This window comes from Orycteropus afer, unplaced genomic scaffold, assembly GCF_000298275.1.
Source record: "Orycteropus afer afer isolate SDZICR_OR568_19922 unplaced genomic scaffold, OryAfe1.0 scaffold00463, whole genome shotgun sequence".
Classification (NCBI taxonomy): domain Eukaryota; kingdom Metazoa; phylum Chordata; class Mammalia; order Tubulidentata; family Orycteropodidae; genus Orycteropus; species Orycteropus afer.
The window spans coordinates 2,381,415-2,388,921 of record NW_006922050.1 but is presented as its reverse complement, the minus strand read 5'-3'; the positions used below and the strand labels follow the sequence as shown (position 1 = coordinate 2,388,921).

General features: G+C 39.0%; 1 non-coding gene across 1 annotated transcript; it reads left to right on the top strand.

Annotated features, from left to right (window-relative positions):
- The first annotated feature begins 7,120 nt into the window (after positions 1-7,120).
- On the top strand, positions 7,121-7,191 carry TRNAG-UCC. Its single transcript has one exon. It is a non-coding gene; the product is annotated as a tRNA-Gly (tRNA).
- The last annotated feature ends 316 nt before the right edge of the window (positions 7,192-7,507 follow it).

Sequence of the window (7,507 nt, the reverse complement as noted above, 5' to 3'; positions counted from 1 at the left end):
ACTGTCTGGTAAGACCAAAATATATTTGTGTGTATGAGCTATGAAATATGAAATGTATAATTTTGGTGATTTTGCATTAGTTAAATGTTCTTATATTTTCATTTAAAATTGGCATCATAAGGATGAGCATATAAAGGTGAAAGTATATTTTATGTTAATAATTTAAAATTTTAACTTTATTTAGATCAACACTAAAGAGTTAATAAAAAGCACATTGAGAGACTACAGAAGAAAGAAGAAAGGAAAAAGCTCTATCTGCCTATTTCTCTATAATTACACATTTAATAGCATTTTCTTTTTTCTTCCTTTTTTAACAAGAGGCTCCACATTTTCTTTTTTCACTAGGCCTTGAAAATTATGTAGCCAGCCCAGACATACTCTCACAGCATCTTCATTCATGAGCTTCTAACCCACTACCTTGTCTCTGGGCTGGGATCGCTGAAGAGCAGTAGCTGAAAAGGAGGCAGGAAGACAGAGGCCCAAGTGCCTCCTCTTGAGTGATGATGTCACTCTAGCTTCTAGAAGAAAGGTCTGTGCAGTAGCTGTACCTTGGTTTCCATGGAAACTGGTAATGTATTGAAAATGAAAAGTTAAAACACCTTTTCAAAGTCTCTCCTTCTAGGAAGGAGTCTCCTTTGACTAAAATATGCAATAGATGTTGCCTGCTACTGGCACCTGCCAGACTTGAGTGACATGATTCTGTCCTTTAAAGTTCAAGGGTCCATAAAGCAATAACCTATTCTCTCTCTCTTTTGGTCCCTGGAACAAGGTTGGAGAACAAAAAAACCAATGCATTTTATACCAATGAATGCACTTGGGCATTCTCTTGTTGTTAGCTGCAGATGAGTTGGCTGTGACTCATGATGAGGCCATGCACAATAGGAGACACTGACAAATCCTGTGCCATCCTCACAGTCATTGGTATGACATTGTTGTACCCACTGTGTATTTTGAGTGACAACTGGGGCTCATCTTAGTACTACATTGGGCAGTATTCTACTATGATATGTAGAATTTTCATTAACCAACTTTTGGAGGTAGATCACCAGGTCTTTCTTCCCAGTGTGCTTATCTAGAAGCTTTGCTGAAACCTGTCCAGCATGGGTGACGATGCTGGTATTTGAAGTACTGATGGCATACTTTCCATCATGATAGCAACATGCAAGCTACCATAATATGACAAACTGACAGATGGATGGTGACAGTCTCTCTGAAGGCATAAAAAAGTTGAACTTCTTTTCTCCTGGATTTCTGGATCAGAAATCTCTCTCTCTCTCTCTTTTTTTTTTTTTTTTTTTTTCAGAAATGAAAGCAGAGATAATTTGGAAAAATTTGTTTATAGCATGATGTGAACCAAACTTAGAAAACTGAACTCTATCCAAAACTGAATCTACTAGGGGGAGAAGGTAGTGAACATCAAGGTTCCCATCCACCTTGGGCTTCAGAGGTGTCTTCTATGACTGAGGAAGGAAGGAAGTAGTCCAGGGTGACAACAGCAGACCAGCCCATATTCGCTCTAGGAATGCAATGTCTACCTCTCTGGCTGTGATTTGGGAACTTTGTACTTAGTCCTCCCATGAGAGCACCAAAGAGGGTGCTGAATTATGAGCCCCCCAAAGAAATCCTCAAAAAGCCCCCTCCCCATGAATTCATTCCTATTGGCTTCTGATTTCCAAGAATGGCAAATACTCTACTGTAGGAGTTGAGGGCTATCAAAATCCATAGAAATTTTTCAAACCAAGGAACCCCTGACCTTGAGGTTCAGATATCCTCCTGCATTTTCTCTCCCACCCAAACTCTCTTTGGAGTGAGAAGATGTAAATGTAAAGTCAGGTGTGGATTAGCATAACCTTACCTCTGTGGTCACTGCATAAGCAATACCATGTAACAAAAGGAAACAAAACACTGCCCCTCTCCCAGTCTTCAACAACACTGCTTCTCCATGCACCCAGGGAGTTGTGTTGCAGGAGTTCTAGCCAGATTGCCCACAAACTCACCTGTGCTGCTTCCTTGATGGGAAGAGAATCAAGCACACTGATGAAATGGTGCATTTCTGTGGAGAGGAGATAAGTGTCCTAATTAGGATGGCTCTGAATATGAGTGATTGAGACATTATTCGATCTGATTGGGACAGCATGATAGTCTAAAGCCTGAACACATTAAACAACAGTGAATGAGAGCAATGAGGCAGACTACGCAGAAAGAAAAAAATGGAAAAGTCTATAGGGGTAGAAAATCCTTAATAAGTTTTCTATTGCAATAACCAATAAATATGTTGTTCGAAATAGGTCAAGGAAAGATACATGTTTATATATCCATTCTCCATCTATTCTTTGTGTCCAGCTTGCCATTCAGAAGGCTTTATTTTTGTGGTGGGTTAGCATTAGAGTATTAACACAAAGAGCAATGACTCTGGAGGCAATGGCTTTCAACAAGACAGAACAGTCTGGAAGTGAAGTAGGCTGGTGGTGGGGCAGGGCAGGCAGTCAGGAGTATTTCTTTGGAGGGATCCTTAATTCATCCTTCAAACCCCTATTTAACAATCAACTAACTGGTGAAGAGTTTTAGCCTTTCCTGCTTCTCAACATGCATAACTCCCATTCCTCCTATATTCTAACAGGTTAAACATTTATTATTATTACCTTTTGCTCTTGTTCCTATTATTGCAGTTGTGTGGCACAGTAAAAAAGATATGGGGATACAGAATGAAGCAGACCTGTGTACTAAGCCCAGCTTTGTTGCATATGAACTACAAGGTTTGGGGCAAGCTGTAACTCTTAATTCCTTCATCTATAAAGCTAAGATGATGCAACTCTTAATTTCTTCATCTGTAAAGTAGACATGATGGAAAGATCTACCTGGCATCATTGTTATAAGATTTAAATGAAGTAATATGTGTAAATATCTATTATCCAAGAATACATGTCTAAGATAATTATTCCAGCAATAGTCACTTTCATCACTGCAATAACTTACTGACAGGTCCCCCAGCTTCTAGTCTGGCCCACAGTAGTGAGCAGATTAATGGCTCCCAAGGATGAACACAACCTAATCCCAGAACCTGTGAATATGTTACCTTGCATGGCAAAAAGGTCTTTGCAGATGTGATTAAGTTAATGACCTTGCAATAAGGGAGAGTATTCTGGATGATTTGAATGGGTCCAATTTATTATTTGGATCCTTAAATGTGGAAGAAGGAGGCAGAAGAGGAGTTCAGAGTGCTGTGATGTAAGAAGGACTTGACCTACTATCCCTGGCTTTGTAGTGGGGAAACAGGGCTATGAGCCAAGGATTATGGGCAGCCTCTAAACCAAAACCAAAACCACTGCCACTGAGTCAATTCCAAGCTAGAAAAGGCAAGAAAATAAATTGTCCCTTAGAGATGTCAGAAAGCAATGCAGCCCTGCCAACATAGTGATCTTAGCCCAGTAAGATTCATGTTGGCCTTTTAGCCTACAGAACTGTGAGATCATAAATTTGCATTATTTTAATACACTACATCGGTGGTAATTTGTTATAGCACCAATAGAAACTAATACACTCACCATAAATATTATTCTCCACACAGCAATAAGAGGGAACTTTAAAACCTTGGAGGGATCATGTTACTTTTCTGCTCACAACCTTCCACTGCCATTATTTTCACTCAGAGTAATCCAAAGTCTGATGACCACCTTCAGGAACCTTTAGGATCTGGCCACACACCATTCTGACCTTGCTTCTTTTGTTCCGAGGTAGTTCCTCAGAAATATTGAGCCCTCTACCATAGGGCCTTTGTCTGGACTCAGATTCCCTCTACTTGAAATGTGTCATCATCAGAGAAAGTCCGTGCGGTGTGGTGGTTAAGTGCATGGGCTCAAGCCAGCTTGCTAGGTTTCAAACCCCAGTTCTGCCACTTACTAGAGAGGTAGCAGCTTTGGCAAGTTATTTAGCTCTTCTGTGCCCAGTTTCTCTATCTGTGAAATGAGGATAATTGCAGTCCTATATCATATGATTTTTATGAGGATTCAGAGTTAATCCGCGTTACGGATTAGTTATAAAACATTACCTGCTACAGATTAAGTCCTCCATAACCATTTGCTATGTGCCATGACCTACTTTGGTCATGTTTTCAGAAGGGACCATGCCCTGGAGAAAGATATTGTACTTGGTAAAGCAGAGGGCTAGCATAAAAGGGGAAAGAATTCAATGATATGGATTGATACAGTAACTGCAATTATGGGTGCAAACATAGCAAGGATTGCAAGGATGGCCTAGGGCCAGGCAGTGTTTCGTTTGACTGTACATAGGGTTATTATGAATTGGAGCTGACTCGATGGTACCTAACAACAACAACAACAACATACTTTTAGCTATATTCATATAGGTTTGATATTCAGTATTCTTGTTGCCAAGGAGCTCTGGTGCTGCAGTGCCTAAGGCATTTTTCTGCTAACTAGAAGGCTGGTGGTTCAAACCAACCAGGTGCTCCACAGAAGGAAGATGGGGCAATATACTTCATAAAGAGTTACCGCCTTGGAAACCCAATGGGGGTTGTTATGCATTGGAACTGAGTCAATGGTAGTGGGTTTTTTTTTTTTTTTGGTTTTATTTTCATTTTCATTCTTTTCTAACTCTTTTGGAATTGCAATTTTTATTTCTTCTTTGATCCAAGTGTTAGTTTAGAAAGAGTGTTTAAATTTGTGATGAGGGATAAAAGTTCTACTTTTATTATTTATTTCTAATCTTAATGAATTAAAATAAAAATATGTAGTCTGTACTATACAAGCATTCAGTGTAGGCTACAAATGGTAAACAACACCAGGATAGAGAAAGTACTGGGGTTGTCAAGGATTTCATTTTTCTTGGATCCATAATCAGTATCCATGGAATTAGCAGTCAGAAAATAAACATCTCTGTAAAGTGTTAAAAAGCAAAGATGTCACTTTGAAGGCTAAGGTGTGCTTGAAGGCTAAGGGGTGCTTGACCCAAGCCATGGTATTTTCAATTGACTCAAATGTATGTGAAATCTGAACAATGAGTAAGGAAGACCATTGAATTATGGTGATCCCTTTGAATTATGGTGTTGGCAAAGAATATTAAATATACCATGGACTGCCAGAGGAACAAATAAATCTTTCTTGGAAGAAGTACACCTGGAATGCTTCTTAGAAATGAGGATTGCATGACTTCATCTCACATACTTTGAACATGTTATCAGTATGAATCAGTCCCTGAAGAAGAACATCATGATTGGTAAAGTAGAGGATCAGAGAAAAAGAGAAAGCCCTCAATGAGATGGAGTGGCACAGTGGCTGCAAACAGCAGGCTCAAACATAGAAATGATTGTAAGGATAGTGCAAGACTGGGCATTGTTTCATTCTGTTGTATATAAGGTCTCTATGAGTTGGAACCAACTCAATGGCACATGACAACAACATACTATGTTTTCTCTAAGGATATTATTAATTGTTATTATTTAACATATGATCAATGTTTTTTAAAATTTTATGAGTGGTAAAAAAGAATGTGTATTTTCTGTTTGCAACTAAAAGGTTTGAAATATGTCCTTTCAAATCAGTATCATTGATTATATTAATAGTGTGGGAGTTAAGTTTGTGTGTCAACTTGGCTGGGCCTGGTTGAGTGGCCGGGCAGCTGGATGTAAGTATTCCCCATGATGAGACTGGTAATCAACTCCATGGTGGAATCTACCATGAGCAGCTGAGTAGCTGTTGAGTAGCAGACGTGGTCTACTTCCTATATATAAGGAGGAGAAGCCTTGGGAACGGTCTTTAGCTTATGGCATTCTTGAACCCTGCATGTAGCTGTGTCATCGTTCAGCAGCCTGCCATGCTCTGAAGACCTTGGGACTTTCAATGGACTTGAGTTAATGGCCTGCCTTGTGGTTTGGTAATATTGGACCTGTGCCTTTTCACCTGTCAACCTTGGGCTTGTCAGCTTCAGCAGCCAGCAGCTGAATGAAGAAAAGCCTTTAGCTTCAATGGGCCGGGAGCAGGAGGCAGAGCTGAAGCCCAAGGTTGAGGGGCTTTCACCCAGCCCCTAGAGCCTGGCACTTTGAACTCAGACTTAAAGCCTCCGAACTGTAAGAGAATAAATTTCTGTTTCTTCTAGCCATCCCATTTGTGGTATATTCTTGTCAGAGCAGCACTATGTAACCAGAACAATTAATATCTTCCATTTTCTCTTTTCATGATCTAGCAAGTTCATCTGCCATGACTATTAAGCTTCTATCATTTTCCACTTCATTTCTAAGGATTTTTTTTTTCTTTTTTTAATCTAAGCTATGCTGTTTGGTTTGTAAAATTTGACTGAGTACTAAACCCCTCATCCTTGAGTAACCCTCTAGAGTATTCAGTGTCTTCACTTTTTATTTATCTGGAAAACGTTTATTCATCATTTTTGCAATGTTGTCGACTCAAGTTGTTGAGTCACTTCATTTTCGCCAAGTCTCTTTTAGACAAAATATAGCTAGATATTTGCCGTGAGTCCATTCTGAGAGCTTTTCTTTCAATAGATGAGTTCACTTCCTTCTGCTATTTAAAAAAAAAAAAAAAAAAGTTATTCATTCTATTATAGCTTTTATATTCCTAATGTGTCTTTGTTATTTTCTTTGAATTTAAAAAATTTATGTTATTTTATGTTTTCTTTGATTTTTCTTTCTTTAGAATTTTGAAAGGTTTCTAGTCTGTGTTGGGTTTATGCCTGAAGCTACATTACTTAGTACCTCAACTTCTGACATAAAAGTCAAAGCAAGGGAATAATTTTCTTTGGGGGCTTGACAAAGGGATGGGACAAGAATGGAACACATAGGCAGCTGCAAATTATGGATATTAATTCAAGATCCTGAGTTAGGTGGTATGTTTCAGGCATTCATTGTGTTATTATGCCTTATTATTTAAATATATACTATTTATATTGTCACATATATGTCAAATACTATTTTTAAAATAAAAATCTAGTTCTCAGAAGAAAAATTGTAATTATTAACTTCGTTCATCCCTTCTCATGTTCTTTCCTTATCAGGTTCCTTCCCCAATTCTCAACATACCAGGTTTTATTATTATGCTATTGAATTTCTACCCTTCTGTTTTAGATAGACTATTATTTTGGTGGGGGGGCATTGGTAGTTCAGTGGTAGAATCCCTGCTTTCCATGCTGGAGACCCAGGTTCAATTCCTGGCCAGTGCACCTCATGAGAAGCCACCACCCATCTGTCAGTGGAGGCTTGTGTGTTGCCATAATGCTCAACAGGTTTCAGTGGAACTTCCAGACTAACAAGGAATAGGGAAAAAGGCCTGGCGATGTACTTCTGAAAATCAGCCAATGAAAACCCTATGGATCACAATTGTCCTCTCTGCAACCAATCATGGGGATGGCTTAGGACTGGGCAGCATTTCATTTTGTTGTGCATAGGGTTGCCATGAATCAGGGACAGACACCACAGTAGCTATACTGTTGTATACTGTATATAATTTTGACAACACATTGTTTTTAGTTAAAGAAC